Source organism: Cupressus sempervirens, chromosome 7 (assembly GCF_028749045.1).
Source record: "Cupressus sempervirens isolate cs-2001-9-10 chromosome 7, ASM2874904v1, whole genome shotgun sequence".
NCBI classification, from domain to species: domain Eukaryota; kingdom Viridiplantae; phylum Streptophyta; class Pinopsida; order Cupressales; family Cupressaceae; genus Cupressus; species Cupressus sempervirens.
Genome location: NC_143124.1, coordinates 536,089,214 through 536,107,567, shown reverse-complemented (window position 1 = coordinate 536,107,567; position 18,354 = coordinate 536,089,214).

The following is an 18,354-nucleotide window of genomic DNA, read 5'->3' as shown; positions in this document are numbered from 1 at the left end:
CTTGAGAATCTCTCTTTTGTAAGACATCCTAATATTTAGCTTAGGTCCTTGAAACCTTCTCTGTAAGCACCAAAATTGCTCTAATACCAATTATTGAAAATATAAGAGGAGCAACTGAGAGGGGAGGGGTGAATCAATTAATACAAAAATAAACTCTGAAAGCTAAATATTGTTGATGCTCGAGAAACACACATAAGATGCTATTACTTGGTAAATACTAAATATAATTAGTAATGAATTAGCTTTGCAGATCTTAAAATGTTATTAGTGATTATTGTTATCATTTTTTACGCCCCGCCAAGATTCAAATTTCAATTGTTTTACCGCCAACGACTAGTGTGCAGAGTTAATATTATTTTAAATATCCAATCAAACCTTATAATATGTTCTGCGGCCCGCAAGTCTTCCATCATCAGATCTAAAGAATATCTATGATTGGCACTATCTCGCCATGGGAAGTTTCACGGTGGATATGTTAGCGACATAGCACCCTTCTCTCGCATGTTTGATGGGTCCCCTTTTTCTCAATTGTTTCTCCGGTGCCGAGTTTTGCCAGTTCCACGGTGGGCACCATGCTACTATCAAAAAATTTGAGCTTCTGGCCGTTAGCGACATAACGCCCTTTTTCCGTGTGTCCGGTGGGTCCCAGGTATGCAGTCCTATAAAGAGTTTGAGCATTGTAGATGTGAATTTGATCCACAGTTGGCATCATGTCACTATTGAGAGTTGCACGATAGATACCCATAGCGACATAACACCTCTGCGACACATGGCATAGATGACGTAATGGGCTCGCCCTTCTTCAAAGTGATAGTACATCTCATCCTCAGTGATAGTTTTTAGATGGGTCAGAATACGGTGGCATTTTTTTCATTGGTCCATTTAGCCAGCTTAAGATGCAGTTATACAATTTTGTCGACCACCGTAGATCTAAGGCAGATCTACGGCAGGTGCTATCTCGCTATGGAGAACTGCGAGAATTTTAACCATAGTGACATAGCGCCCTTTCGCCACATGGATCAGGGGGACAGGTCTCACCAAGGTATGTGTGCCAAGGATTGCTAGGTGTCATTCAAGTGTGGTGCAGTTGCCGAGATGGCGCCAGGTATGATAGGCCCAGGTAGGAACAAGCGTAGTATTACGACGAGTCTTCACATGATCAAATTTTAGGAAGATTGATGGTTGGCATTATCGCGCTATTGAAAGTTGCACACTATATACCATAGCAAAATAGCACCTCAGTGACACATGCAAGGTGGGCCCGTGTTATCTCGTGAACCTCAAGGATGATGCCAGGTAGATACCAAGTGTGCTGACAGCATTTCACGGGCCCAGAAGTTGAAAAGAAAAATGCAAAACATGACGAGTCTTCACGATCATTAGATTAAGAAAGATCAACGATGGGTGCTATCTCACTATGGAGAACTGTGAGAATTTTAACCATAGCGACATAGTGCCTTGGTGACACTTATCTCACGGGCTCGGCCAAGGTTGACAATTAATAGCTGGCAGTTATTGTAACCGTCACAGCTGGAGTTTGAGGAGTTGGTGCGGTTAGTGATGAAGAGATGGTCAACTATGTAGGACTTCCGTGAGGTGGAAAAATAAAAAGAGGCTATTGGTCCACATGGTCCATCTTGCTTACAAAAATAGGTTGACTCGCTGACTCTACTGATTCACAACCCAAAAAAAAATGAAGGCAATCAATTTTGTTGCACAACCTGATCTTCATGATCGATTCCAACTACCATGAAATGAATGCAGAACGAGAAGAACACTCCACCACCCATCTTTTGATCCATCTACCAGGTTAGAGCGTAGTTATGGCACCGTTTCTGTCTTCTCAGGGCCTTGTTCCAAATCATTGTGTCTAGATCCGCATCCAGATTAGATTTCCCCTTGATTGTTCTCTGTAGAACTTAATGGCAGGTAGCTGCGAAGTCACTTCAGCTGGAAGAGATCTCAGTTATGTCTGAACTATAAAGGAAACTTTTGTAGATTTTGTTGCAGTCAAACCTTTCTCTGGCTTTTCTCTACTGTTGCTTTGCAATTCTAGTACAAATTCCCCTGTGCCTCTGAACTGTATGGTTCTCTATTTTATCTCCTTCAACCATTGGTATGAAAGTGCAAGAACTCTTTGCCTTCACTATTGTTTTGTGAAAGTCCATAATCTGCATGATTGTATCTTTGTTGGCTTGTGAATGGTATATAAGTGAATCTCTCTTTCCTTGTGACATTCATCTTGATCATCTTGATCTGCATGTGGTTATTTGATTAAAGCAAGTCTGAATGTGTATATCCTTAGTTTCATTCTAGTTCAATAGTGCATATATGGGCAGAGATTGGTCTGAACACTCTATTTTGGTGCATCACCTCTTTAGATTAGGCTAGGTAGATTTGTTTCATCCTCTCCTTCTCCCTTTTCCCCTCCAAGAGTAGTTAGGTGCACCTTGATAGTAAGAGGAAGCTAGCCTTCTCCGGAGACTCAACCTCACAGTTCAAGTCCCACAGCTTGGAGGTTGTTTCCATGTTTCACTAGGTTGTCCTCATGCATAGGCTCTGGACAAGGGTGCAAACCTAAGTGACAAGAGTTTTTGGCACGCCCGGTGGGACAACATCTCAGAAAATTTCAAGTCTACTAGGGTCAAAAGTGAAAATTTCAAGATTATTATTGAAGAGATAGTACTGGCTTCGGTGTTTAAGCCTTCAAGAGGCTCATTCTTCAAAGTACTTGGCGACTCTAAGCTTCAAACACATATCTAGTTCCATTCATGCCTAGAGCTGAGACAAGGACATCTTCTAGAGGTAATTTTCAATACCAAGAGCTTTCACTTTCAAAACCTAGAAGAAGGAAGACTAGAATATCCTTATCACCAGTTAGGAGCGCAGTAGTATCAAGTGCTCTTGCAAGATCTATCTCTACTCCTCCTGCTGTTAGATCTCAGCCTAGACTGCCATCAACACATATCAATAGATCACTTGTCTATATGGCATTTCCTAGAGCTCATACTTTTGGCACCTTTAATGGTGGGAGCCCTCTCTTGTTAGCCCAAAGACATGACATACCAGTAGCTGCACTCAAAAGTATACTAGAATTTACTGGTGAAACTTCTACCTCCCCCTCAGAACACATTCAAGAGGTTGCAAATGCCTGCAATATCCATGGCATTACAGAGGATGATGTTGCAGTTAGGCTCCTAGCCTCATCCTTGAAAGGAAAAGCACTACAATGGTATAGAGGTTTAGCTCATGGTTCTATAACAGATTGGGATGGATTAGGAGCAGGATTGTGCAAACATTTTGAGGATAAGAGTGACTATTTGTCACTTTTAGAGCAGTTGACTACTATAAAAAGAGCCCCCCATGAATGTATGACTGATTTTAACTATAGATTCCAAAAGACATGGGATAGAATACCTACTTCAGTGAAGCCTACCCCTGGTAATGTCTTCTTGCATTACCTTAGAGCTTTTAACAGCGATATTGCCACTACAATCCAAACTATGGGAGGAGATACCTTGCCTAACGCTTATGACATAGCAATAAGGGTGGAAAACATCTTGATACAAGGAGGTAAGTTAGCTCCAAGGCCTCCTATGCCTTTCTTCCTTGATGTTCCAAATCATCAACCAGCAATGGCTCCCCTTCCCACAACTTCTATATCACAATCCCTTACTCCAGTCCCTCAAGCTTCCACATCCTCACATGGGATAGACGAAATCAAGGAGATGATGCAATCTACAATGTAGAACATGGACAAAAGAGACAAGAACCTTGATAAAAGATTGCAAGATCAAGAGAAGAACCTTGATAAAAGATTGCAAGATCAAGGGAGGAAGTTAGAAGACCAAGGAAGGAGGCTGGAGGATAATTTCTCTATGATGCAGAAAGTGAGCAACAAAGTGGTGACTTTAGAAAGATGGCAAGCTCAAGGTAGTAAGCCTCATCAATTGCAATATCAAACTTTGAATAGTGGTAGGCCTCCAAATCCTAATCATTGGAACCATTCTTTTGATCAGAGTAGGCAGGGTGGCCAAGCTTCAACCTCAAATGTAAACCAAAGTAGGGCCATAGTCCATCAAAACAATATGGCTCAAGATCAAGATTTTTGTCCCTCCTGTAACTACTCCTATGCCTATTGTATGTGTCAGAAGGCTGAATCTTATTTGGCCTTGACAGTCCAAGAACCTGTAGAAAAATAAGCATACAAGGAGGACCAATTTAAGGATGCCTCAGATATGCAAAGACAGGGTGATTGCTCTTTTATGAATCATCAGATGGAGGAGCATTGTAATGTAAACCAGGATTCCATTGATCATAATAATAGAAGTAAAAGAAGAGCTATGGAAGATGTTGTCCCTCCTCCTCCCAATCAGGCCTCAACTTCGGATATAGTACCTCATGAGCAAGCAGCAAATAATCAATCAAGTGCCTTTTAGCAGCAAAGGAAAAACCATGGTAGAAATGATACAAGTGATCCTCAGGCCATCCCATCACAACCTCATACAGTTGCAGCCCCCAAGGTTTCTACCAAAACACCTGCTATGCCATTTAGTGTAGTAGAGCAAATGAAGAAGACAAATGTGAATATCTCCATGTGGGATGCTGTTGCTACTATACCAATGCAAAGGAGATTGCTGTAGGAAGAGTTAGAAATAATTGAACCAAAGGATCAAACATCTAGCATGGAAAGTGCCACAAGCCTAGTACAACCATCAAGGGAGGAAGAAACAAGTAAAAGGGTTAGACCTCCTCCATTCTATGTTTCCCTAATTATAGGAGGCAAACTAGTCCATAATTGCATGATTGATTCAGGGGCCAGTAGTTCAGTGATGCCTAGGTGTGTTCCTGATGCTTTGGGAATGAAATATGAGCCCATTGTTAGGGATGTATTATAGTTGGATGGTAGTACTATCAATACTATAGGGATCCTTAGGAATGTGGAGATGGCCCTACATGCATGCCCTGGTTGTACTGTAACCCAAGATATCTCTATTGCTGTAGTCAAGCCATATTTTTCCATCTGTCTATCAAGAGACTTTACTGCCCAAATAGGTGGTTTCATATCTTTTGATTGGTCATAAATGTCTTTTAAAATCAGATATGGAGCCAATGCTTCAATCAGAGTAGAGCCTCAAGCCCTCCATCATACTGAATCTTACACCTCCAACCCCATCAACATGAATTGCCCTATTCTAGAGATGGATGAGAATGACATAGTGAAGGAGCCCACCACTCCCCTAGTAGAGATACCTGATTTCTTCTTGGATGAGTGGGCTGACGCATATCAATTTGACCCTATGTTAGAGATCCTCGAGATGGGTCTCAGTACATATTGTATATTGGAAAAGGATGCCCTGGTTCCCAATCTTGTGGATGCTAAAGAAGATGAAAGTGGGATATGGAGTATGTACTTCGATGGATCAAGGAATAAAAATGGATTAGGAGCTGGTGTAATGTTGATTTCCCCTACGCAAATAAGGTATTACTTCTCCTTTAGGCTCCAATTTAGTTGCACCAATAATGTGGCCGAGTATGAATCCTTGATCTAAGGTCTCTTACTTGCTCAAAAAAGAGGAATTCAAGCCTTAAGGGTCTATGGAGACAGTGATTTGGTGGTTAACATCACCAAAAATGATTTTCTCAAGTCTTATAAACACAGAGTTTGGGTTTTGCTTGAGGGTTTCAATGCATTTAACATCCAAAGCATCCCTAGAAAAGAAAATAGGCATGTTGATAAACTTGTAGCAATAGGTACATCTTATGATGTGCTAGGGAATCTTGAGGAGGAGAAGAAGCAACAAATTAGAGTGGTAGTAAGGCCTACCATTCCTGACAATAACAACCACTGGAAAGTGTTTGAGTCTGATGAGCAAATTGTCAGCTTCTTGCAGAATCAGGCAGAATTTTCAGAGAGAAATCAGTCAAGACTGCAAGATCAGTATGGTGATCAGATCATTCATCTCAATTCTAACAAGCTGCCTAAAGGTCTCATTACTTTAGAGAGTTTTTTTAATCCTAATGATCAAGCAAAGGGCAAGGCCATGAACCTAGCTGCTGATGAGGGTGATCATACTCCAGTCATGGTTGCTGATGGAAAATCCTTAAACATGGGGAAGGTATGTTCTAAAATTGAACAAGAAAATTTTATTCATCTATGTCAGGAATTTAATGATATATTTGCTTGGACATATGATGACTTAAAGGATTTTGACCCAAGGTTATTTCAGCATACCATAGATTTAGTTGATGATGCAAAACCAGTAAGACAAAAACAAAGACTGGTGAATCCCAAGATTGAACCATTAATGAGAAAAGAGCTATCCAAATTGATTGAGGCCCACATAATTTTTCCTATCAAACACTCATCATGGGTAGAAAACCTTGTCCCTGTTAGGAATAAGAATGGGGAAATTAGATTGTGTGTGGACTTTAGGGACCTTAACCAAGCTTCCCTTAAAGATCACCATCCTCTCCCTTCTATGGAGCAGATTTTGTCCAAGGTTAGTGGTTCAAAGAGATTCTCATTTCTTGATGGATTCTCTGGTTACAATCAAGTGCTGGTTAAAGAGTCTGACAGGTACAAGACTGTATTTACCACTAAATGGGGTACCTATTCTTTTTTTAAGATGCCATTTGGGCTAAACAATGTAGGTGCTACATTTCAGAAGGCAATGGAGATGGCCTTCAAGAAATTGATTGACAAGTTTGTCTTAGTTTACCTTGACGATATCACTGTGTATTCAAAGGATGTAAATGATCATTTTGATCATCTCAAGCAGGTATTCCTAAGATGCAGAGAGTTTGGGGTTTCCCTTAACCCTAGCAAGGGTGTCTTCGCTACTAACCAAGGAAAATTATTAGGACACATTGTATCTAAATATGGCTTAACCATTGATCCAGAGAGAACAAAAGCAATACTTGCCCTTCCTCTTCCTAAACACAAGAAAGGGTTGCAAAGTTTCCTAGGAAGGATAAATTTTGTGAGAAGATTTATCCCAAATCTTAATACCATGGTAAAACCTCTTACAACTATGCTTAGGAAAGGTATGGTCTTTGAATGGACCAAGGAAGGGAAGGAAAGTTTTGAAGAGATCAAGACAACCATAGCCTCAGCCCCTACTCTCATGAACACAAAATTTGAGAAGGATTTCATTCTTTATACCTTAGGTGGTGAGTCAAGCATTTCTGCTATCTTGACTCAAACAAATGACAAGAATGAAGAACAACCCATAGCTTTCTTTAGTGAAGGGCTTAAGGAGTATGAAGATAGGTACAATTATGTAGAGAAGTAGGCCCTTGCAGTCATTAGAGATTTAAGGAAATTCAGACACCTCTTGTCCCATAAAAAGATTCATTTGTTAGTACCCCATGCCAGTGTGAAGGGTTTCCTTTTGAGCAAAGATATTAGTGAGAAAAGAGCTAGTTGGATTAGAACAGTGATGGAGTATGATGTCGATATCTAGGTCACTAAGCTGGTAAGAGGTAAAGGATTGTGTAAGCAGATGTTATCATCTCAAGAGCCTAATGAAGAAGTTGTCATGATATTAACAGAAGAACAAGAAGCAAGAAATGATGGCCCAAGGAATTGGATGGATGACATGAAGAATTTCTTATTAGGGAATGGATACCCTCAAGGATTAGACAAAGCTAAAAGGAGATAGTATAGGCTATAGTCAATTCCTTATGTCATAGTTGATGATATCTTTTTTAGAAGAGATTTTAATGGAGCCCTATTAAGGTGCCTTGATATAAACTAGGCTGAAAGAATGATCAAGGAACTTCATGATGGTCTTGATGGTGGCCACTTCTCAGCTAGAACAACTACAATTAAGATCATGAGGGCTGGTTATTACTGGCCATCTCTATTCCATGACTATCATAAGTATGTAAGGAAGTGTGAAAAATGTGCCTTCTTCTCTGGGAAACAAAGACTTGCAGATCTTCCTCTCCATCCTATCCAGGTGGATCAACCTTTTGCTCAGTGGGGTTTGGATTTCATAGGCCTTATCAATCCTCCTTCCAGTTCTAGTCACAAATGGATTTTAGCTGCTACAGATTACTTTACCAGGTGGACAGAGGCAGTGGCATTGAAGGATGCCACTGAATCTTTAGTTGTTGAGTTCCTTGATGGAATTGTGACCAGGTTTGGTGCCCCTTCAACCATTATTTTAGATAATGCCAAGTCTTTTGTTGGAGCTCAGATTTGTGCATGGGCAGTGGATCATAATATCTATATGAGCACATCCTCAAATTACTATCCTTAGGGTAATGGTTTGGCCAAGTCATCCAACAAGAAACTAATTAGGATCATGAAAAGGACAATAGAGGATAATCAGAGGTGTTGGCATAAGAGGTTGAAGACTGCACTGTGGGCTGACAAGATAACACCTAAAAGATCAATAGAGAATTCACCATTTGTGTTGGTATATGGTAGAGGAGCAAGGCTTCCAATTTATATGGAGTTCTTAGCCCTAGAACTAGCTCATTAGCTAGAGTTGATTGAGGATGATGCCATGACAGTGAGAATGGAAAAACTGATGGAGCTATAAGAAAAGAGAAATCAGGCCATGCAAACCCTAGAGGCACACCAACAATAGGTGAAGAGGAGTTTTGACAAGAGGGCTAGGGTCAAAATCTTCAGGGAGGGAGATTTGGTTCTGAAGTGGGATGCAAATAGGGAAAAACCAAGAATAGACTCAAAGTTTGATGCGTTGTGGAGTGGTCCTTATCTAATTATCAGTTGCAAGTAGGCCAATGCTTTCCAATTAAGCAGGGCTGATGGTGAGATTCTGCCCATCCCAGTCAATGGGATTTACCTTAAGACATGTTTCTGATAGGGTTTGGGGTTCCATGTATATAGTTAGTTTAGTTCTGTTCTTTTTTTTGGTTTCCTATTTTCCAAGAAGTGCACGAGCACAAGGTTGTCTCTCTATGAGATAGCAAGTTTTTGAAATTTTGAAGATTGCAGGGAGTTTTGGTCTCTGGTTCTAGTTGCAGAGACAAAGATTTCTAGGTTTTTCTTTTAGAAGTAGGGTTAGGGTTTCACAATGCATAGTATCTACATCTTTTTGACTCTGTAGCCCAATGGATGCTTTAGGCCACTAGTCTTATGCATAGCAGGCTCGCATCCCCTGTGAGTTGCCAGAAATGTTATCATTTTTTATGCCTCGCCAAGATTCAAATTTCAAGTGTTTTACCCGCCAACGGCTAGTGTGCAGAGTTAATATTATTTTAAATACCCAATCAAACCTTATAATATGTTCTGTGGCATGCAAGTCTTCCATCATCAGATCTAAAGAATATCTACGATTGGCACTATCTCGCCATGGGAAGTTGCACGATGGATACGTTAGCGACATAGCGCCCTTCTGTCGCATGTTCGGTGGGTCCCCTTTTTCTCAATTATTTCTCTGGTGCTGGGTTTTGCCAGTTCCACGGTGGGCATAGTGGCACTATCAAAAAATTTGAGCTTCTCGCCATTAGCGACATAGTGCCCTTTTGCCGTGTGTTCGGTGGGTCCTAGGTATGCAGTCCTGCAAAGAGTTTGAGCACCATAGATGTGAATTTGATCCATGGTTGGCATCATGTTGCTATTGAGAGTTGCACGATAGATACCCATAGTGACATAACGCCTCAGTGATGCATGGCATAGATGACATAATGAGCCCGCCCTTCTTCAAAGTGATAGTACATCTCATCCTTAGTGGCAGTTGTCAGATGGGTCAGAATATGGTGGCATTTTTTTCATTGGTCCATTTGGCTAGCTTGAGATGTAGTTGTACAATTTTGTGGACCACCATAGATCTAAGGTAGATCTATGGCAGGCGCTATCTCGCTATGGAGAACTGCAAGAATTTTAACCATAGTGACATAGCGCCCTTTCGCCACGTGGATCAGGGGGCCAGGTCTTGCCAAGGTATGTGTGCCAAGGATTGCCAGGTGTCATTCGAGTGTGGTGCAGTTGCCGAGATGGCACCAAGTATGATGGGCCCAGGTAGGAACAAGCATAGTATTACGATGAGTCTTCACGATCGTCAGATTTCAGGAAGATCAATGGTTGGCATTATCGTGCTATTGAAAGTTGCACACTATATACCATAGCAACATAGCACCTTAGTGACACATGCAAGGTGGGCCTGTGTTATCTCATGAACCTCAAGGATGATGCTAGGTTGTGCCAGGTAGATACTAGGTGTGTTGACAGCATTTCGCGGGCCCAGAAGTTGAAAAGCAAAGTGCAGAACATGACAAGTCTTCATGATCATCAGATTAAGAAAGATCAACAATGGGCACTATCTCGCTATGGAGAACTGTGAAAATTTTAACCATAGCGACATAGCGCCTTGGTGACATGTGTCTCGCAGGCCCGGCCAAGGTTGACAGTTAATGGCTGGTAGTTAGTGTAACCATCACAGTTGGAGTTTGAGGAGTTGGCGTAGTTAGTGATGAAGAGATGGTCAACTATGTAGGACTTCTGCGAGGTGGAAAAATAAAAAGAGGTTGTTGGTCCATCCTGCTTACAGAAATAGGTTGACTCACTGACTCTACTGATTCACAACCCAAAAAAAATGAAGGCAATCAGTTTTGTTGCGCGATCTGATCTTCATGATCGATTCCAACTACCATGAAATGAATGCATAATGAGAAGAACACTCCACCACCCATCTTTTGATCCATCTACCAGGTCAAAGTGTAGTTATGGTGTCATTTCTATCTTCTCAGGGCCCTGTTCCAAATTATTGTGTCTGGATCCGCATCTAGATTAGGTTTCCCCTTGATTGTTCTCTGTAGAACTTAATGGCAGGTAGCTGCGAAGTCACTTCAGCTGGAAGATATCTCAATTATGCCTAAACTATAAAGGCAACTTTTGTAGATTTTGTTATGGTCGGACCTTTCTCTGTCTTTTCTCTACTGTTTCTCTACAATTCCAATGTAAATTCCCCTGTTCCTCTGAACTATATGATTCTCTATTTTATCTCCTTTAACCATTGGTATGAAAGTGCAAGAACTCTTTGCCTTCGCCATTGTTTTGTGAAAGTCTGTAATCTGCATGAATGTATCTTTGTTGGCTTGTGAATGGTATATAAGTGAATCTCTCTTTCCTTGTGACATTCATCTTGATCATCTTGATCTGCATGTGGTTATTTGATTAAAGCAAGTCTGAATGTGTATATCCTTAGTTTCATTCTGGTTCAATAGTGCATAAATGGGCAGAGATTGGTATGAACACTCTATTTTGGTGCATCACCTCTTTAGATTAGGCTAGGTATATTTGTTTCATGCTCTCCTTCTCCCTTTTCCCCTCCAAGAGTAGTTAGGTGCACCTTGATAGTAAGAGGAAGCCGGCCTTCTCCGGAGACTCAACCTCACAGTTCAAGTCCCACAGCTTGGAGGTTGTTTCCATGTTTCACTAGGTTATCCTCATGCATAGGCTTTGGACAAGGGTGCAAACCTAAGTGACAACAATTATCATTACTTTAACTTAGTTACAAGCATAAAAGAAATAGCATGAACACATATGACACCAAGATTTAATGTGGAAACCCAATTTGGGAAAACCACCAATTATAACTAGTTACTAATTTTCACTCTTCTGAAGTGAGCCCTATTAGGAGCCAACCATGTTAAAGGTTACAAAATAAACTATTAGGTGTGACCCTATTAAAGGATTTAATCACCCTGTTAGGAGTGGCCTTGTTAGAGATCTTTATACAATTCAACAGAACTGCCACCTTGTTAGAGGATTTACAAATAGTTGTTAAGCCAACTCTATTAAGAGATTTAGATCATTGCTACAATGGTTAGAGAGTAATAATGAGATGACCTAATTTAGATGCAACTAAATTAATGGTTACAGATCTCTACTTAGGCTTGCATTTGATCCTTCATGATCAAATGTATCCTTTCAACTCCTCAAACATATCCTTCTTATTTCTAGATTCACTTCCTTAGAGCAATCCTCAAATCTTCAATATTGTTCTTGTTCACACACATTGCCTCACAACTTGACCTTATATTAATATTTTTCCTATTTTCAACTCAACTAGAATACACCTTAGAATAATTAACATTTATCATCTCAATCGGCTAGAATCAATAGATAAATTGATTAAAGTTGATATGCCAAAATAGGAAAATCCTTCGTTAGCCAACCAAGCTCAATAAACACTAACTTAGAAACAATTTCCCTATGTTAACCAATAGAAGTTCAATTAACACTACAAACTTGCAATTATCCTTTGGTAACCAAGTGAACTTGGTTAACACTAATTTCATCCAATATTTCCTTCATTAATTGAGTGAGCTTGGTTAACACTCATCTTCTTTATACTTTCCTTCAATGCCTAAGTGAACTCAGTAGACACTATCTTCTAAACTAGGCAAGCACATGAATGCTCAGTAGACACAAAAAACTATCTTCACTGTCCAAGTGAGCTAGGCATATACTGACTGATAATGATATGACATCTGTGTAACATCAAAGATAATACATAATTAATTAATCGTATCCAACATGAATAGCCTTCAACCAATCACTATAAGCCTAGGAAATGGAGCAATCCCTATTAACCTATCTAATAAAGCTCTTGTTCAGTGGAGACTCAATGTCAATGACAGAGATGGTAGTAGGGAAAGCTTCTACATTTGGGTTTTGAATTTCATAGATATACTCTAGCATCTTCCATAGTGATTGCTTTAGTTTTAGTTTATCTCTCTAATCCTTCCACATAGGCTGGGAGATCCTGGTGTTCCCTACATTTGATATCTTCATATCAGTTGTCTTAGAGGTAGGTCCGAGAATAGTTTTCTCAACTGTGTAATCTTGGAGCTAAATTTCATCTATGCCTTTCTCAGCCATTGGCTTCATGACTTCTATAACCCACTGCCCTATATTATCATCAATATTCAACATAGTTTCAACCTTTCCCCTTTTGGTCTTAGGAGTTTCCCCAAGGCATATTCTTACCATATCGCCCACTAGGAGAGTCGCTAGAACTATGCTTCTCTTCTTACTCAGTGATAGCTCAAACCAATTAGGGATAGGAGGATTCTCCTTGGGAGGAGGAGTTTGTAGCACACATGATGAACTTACACTCAAATTTTTAGCACCTTCCATTACTTGTTGACACCCTTGTTCCATCTCACCAATCAAGGACTTAGGATTCCCCTATTCCTTTCGTCTCTTCTCTTAATTCAATCTCTATCATTTTTGGTTTGTCTTGAGTCTCCTTCAAGCTCTTCATTTGCTCTTGCTTCTTCCTACTAAGAAGGTGGGTCCACTTGATGAAAGGAGGGAGATGAATTGAACCTTGAACAAAGTGTCCAAGTTCAATGCTTGACTTTAGCTTTCTATAGTGGGAGAAGAAACAACTTTATTAGAAATGAGAATAACTAAAGATAAACTAGAACAAGCATGAATTCTTTGACCATTACAAGTCACTGATCCTGACTGCCTCTTTCTTATGAGTCACTTCTCTATTTTGATTAGGATGGGTAGGGTTCTTAGATGCAGGTCATATTCCTTTGGTATTGTCTAGTCAATATTTGGCAATGGGTAAACTTCTACTTGCTCAATGTAAGCTAGCTCAATAAATTCTTTATCTATTGCTTCAATTAAATCGAAGGAATCTAGCAAGAGATTGAAATCTTTGGTTTGTGCTAGTGACAACCTAGACATAGCCTCCTCCTAACTTCATAATCATCCTAACAGTTAGCCCAAAAATATTCTAAATGGGGCACATGGAGAGCAGAGTGATATAGTTCAAAGTATTTTAGGAAAAACTCCTAATTGTCAAAGTTAGGTCTAGCAAAATAGGTTAACAAGTTCATGGATTTAATCTCAGCCTTAAGCTTAAGGGCATCTTGGATTTTCTTGCATTTGTAATGTCCAAGTTCAATAGGGAATGTGTAACTAGAACCTTTATAAGTTTTTTAGTTCTTTTCAACCTCCACCAATTGTCTACATACCTTTGTCAACACAAAATGGTCTAGGCAGTATCAATGTAACCTCAAAGGCTTTTATTCACATCCCTTGATCTTGAGATAGGTGAATTTGGTAAATTGAGTAAAGAAACTACTATAAATATCAATCAACTAGGTGGCTTCCTCTATTAACCTCACGTTCTCCTTCCCTTGCAATTCAAACACTAATTTGGCTAGAAAAGTGTCTTGGACTATTTTGTAACCTTTAGGGTTTTTACACTTCTACAAGAGAGGATACCAATCATAAATGGGCATGCTTGGGTCCTAGTCTAAGTGTGGTAAGCCTTTCCATTCTCTATTGCAAGCTAGGATATAAAACAAATAGGAGGTCATATAGAAACTAGACATTCCAGAAGCCTGAGAGAGTTCTTCTAATAGCCTAGTAGCTATTATATCTTCACAATCAATGAACTTATCTTCCCTTAAAATAGTCTAGATGAAATAGTACTTCCAATTCTCCCAATGAAAAGCATGTGGGTTCTCTTTCACCTTGTTCAATAGGCTAATGACATCCTTAACCTCAGGGATCATATGTTCTTTGGTCAATGGTCATGTAAGGAAAAAACTCCCTCTCTCAGATTTGAAAAGCCAACTTTTTGCAATGTTGTTGTTAAATTTAGTGACATTTGTGGAAAATTAGGCATATGAAGAATTAATGGTCCAATTTTCATAAATTTCATGCAGGGGAATCCACAAAACACCCATGATAGAAACTTGGCTAACATACACTAGTAATTCTCTATTAAAGGCATGAATACACTTTTTAGAGACATCATATATATCTCTGCATGTTAAGACTAATTCAGGATAGGGAAAAGCTTTTGAGAAAGAAGACACTTGCAACAAACCACTATCTAAGACCTACTGAGATACAAAACTAGGTTTTTGGTTTTAAAATCTAGCAAGTAATTTTCCCATGTTCTCTTTAGCAAGGAATGTGTCTTCCATGTTAGGTAGGATACTGCTTAAAATAGATTACCTAGCCTTATCAGGTAGCTTTATGTGGAAAGGAGTGGCCATGATGAGAGTTTAATTAGAACAAAATGAGAACATAAAGAATGCACAACCTTAAAATAATGTAGAAAGAAATGGCACATGAAAGATTAAAGGCTATAGACACATCATGTCGAGTGCATACAACCTTGTAGAAAAAAAAAGCTTAAGCTTTTTTCGCATACATCCAGATGAGACAAAACATAATTTAACAAAAGAAAAAATGGAAGGGAATGAAAAAAGGTAGCTTCCATTTAAAACATAAAACCCAAACTTAAAGCATGTGGATGGCTAATAAGATTGGTAACATGGCAAGTACTTTCAATCATTAAAATTGTAGCCATGTTTGACATGTGCCATGACATACCTTACCATCATTTCTTTTAACTCCTAATTAATACAAATTGTTTTTGTAGATTTAGTAAACATTGCACTTTCGCTAAGCTATCAACTTGGACACATGGAACTAAAGGCATCAATCTTTATGAAAAAATAAACATGAACAATTAAACTACAAAATAGTTCAATGTTCAAGTTCAGTAGTCATGATATATTGGAAAGCACACTCATGATGATAGACTAGACACAAAGGCTAGCCCATGAACTTGAACCTTGAAAAAAGCATTCAATGTTCATGTTCAAGTTCAACGATGAGTGATAGTATCCATGGGACAATTAATTCTCCTAACTCAACCAAGAAAACTGATGAACTTATGAACCTTGAACATTGAAAAAAGTGTTCAATAATCAAGTTTACATATTTGTTTGAGCAAGAGACTTATAAATAAAGAATTCCTAAAAGCCAATGTTCACAATGGGACTTCAATAGAAGACCATTAGTTTTATGGCTTCTCAACTATTACCATGATCATAATATAAGAAATAAATGTGGACCTTTTATGGGTGACAACTAACTCTGGCTAGGGATTTATACTATGAGGGACTCAAAAGGAATTCAAACATCTCTAGTTTCTCTCTAGAACTAACATAATGAAAAAGGACCTAAACTAAGACACAACCAAATAGAAAGGAAACTAACCTAAGAAACAAAAAAATAGAAAGGAACCTAACGTAAGACACAAAAAAATTGCAAACCATAACTAGAAACAATAAAGCTAGAAAAGCTTCAAGTCCTATCCATTATAAGACCGGGGTAAATCAGTGCCATCTAAGCATGTGAACTTGAAAGAATTTGGTCTGGGAACTTTATTGATTTCAAAGGACTTCTTCCAAAGTGACTCAAATTTTCCATGTGAACCTCTTGGTTCTCTTCTTTTATCCTACAAAAAAACCTTATCATTCTCTATAAGACTCCTAGGCTTGGACTTCATGTCAAATATCTTCTTAACCTATGCTTGATGAATGGTTATATGATCAACTGCCTACTCTCTTTCTTCCTTAATCTTTGTGATATAAAAAATTCTTTTCTATAAGGAATTTTGAAAAACTTCATCTTCAATTACCGTTTGTGATTTGACTATAGGCAATTCCATCAGTAGAGACAATTATGCTTCAACATCAAATACCAATTAAAAGGTGACTTCCTAATGACTCTCTTAGGAGTAGTCTAATCAGCCCATAGCACTTCAAAATGATTTTTTATGTCAATATTTTGTATTATCATCCACTAATTTTCTAATAATTCAAATCAAGTTCTTGTTGGAAGACTTTTCCTGACCATTCCCTTGTGAAAAGTAATCAGAAGAGTGCAAAAGGACTCCATTATCATATAAGAACAACTAAAGTTCACTCAAGAAGAATTTCTAGGAATTATTGGTTACTATTTTCTTGGGTATTCCAAACCTAACCAAAATGTTTTCCATTAATAACTTAATCACCACTTCAGAGCTAGTCTTCCTAACAGGTATTGCTTTGACCCACTTGGTGAAGTAGTTAGTGGCTATCAAAATATAGGTGTGACCTACACTTGAGGCTGGATTGAGAGGTCATATAAAATCTAAACACCATTGTTTAAAAGGTTCCTTGATGACTATTGGCTTCAAAGGGAGTGCAACTAGTTTGGGTTTTCCAATAAAAAAATTACACTTCTCACATTTCCCAACCCACTTATATGCATCACATTCTAGGCTAGTAAAATCCATTTCTCAATACCTTGAAAGTTGTCAGTGTGGATGAGAAGTGCCCACCACAAGATTTTTTATGAAGAGAATGAAGTAATTTCTCTTATTGATCTTTGTCTACACATCTCAAGAATACACTATCAAGACCTTTATTATAAAGCACATCATCAACAATGACATATTTGGTAGCTTTCAATTTAAAATTCCTTCTTTCCTTATCTATGAGGTGTTCTAGGAATTTTCCATAGGTGAGAAAATAAGAAATGTCAAAGAACCGATCATCTTTAAGGCCTAGTAGTAATGCACATGAGTTATCTTTAGTTGTATCCTCCTTAGAATCAACCATCAGCTTACACAAACCTTGGCCTCTTACTAGCTTGGTAGGTTTTATTTCAAGATCAAATTCCTAAGCCATCGATACCCAGGTAGCTCTGTTATTGACTGGCACTTCCTCTTGGGTGAGGATACTCTTGACTACAAAAATTGGAACAAAAACTATTGATTGTGAATGTAAGATATAATACCAAAAGTGTTTCACCTCTTTCATGATTGGTAAGGCTTTCTTTTCTACTAGAGAATATTTGAATTCATAATTCTTCAATGACACACTCATAAAAGATATGGGGACCTAGATCCCATTGTGTCTTTTTGAAAAACAACTATAGACATTGTGTGTACACTAGCATAACAATGGATAACAAAATCTCTTTTATAATCTTGGTGAGCAAGGACTAGTGCTTTAGCTGTTGCAATCTCCACCTCTTCAAAAACTTTTATGCCCTCATTGCTCCACTTTAAGACCAAGTTTTCACTAAGAAAATTTATAATGGGCCTAGTCATTTCAGCAAAATTAGGTACGAACTTCCTCAAGAAGTTAATTTGGCCAAAGAAAGAATGAATACCATTCTAATTAGATGGGAGACACAACTGTTGAATAGCTTCAATTTTCTCATGGTCTATATAGATCCCATCTCTTGACACTAGGTGTCCTAGGAGCTTTCCTTCAGTAACACAAAAAAAAAGACTTTTTTGGGATTCAAGGAGATACCATGTTCTCTGTACCTTTGAAGAACTAACTTTAGATCGAGTAGATATTTCTTCCTTCTTTTTGAGAAAATAATCATGTCATCCAAGTAAATAATAATTATCTTATTCAACATGTGTCCAAAAGATGAATTCATTGCCCTGTAAAACATGGAGCTTGTATTAATCAGCCCAAAAGTATCCTACTATATTTGAAGGTTCCTCATAGTGTGGTAAAAGTGGTTTTGTGTTGGTCTTGTGGGGTTACACT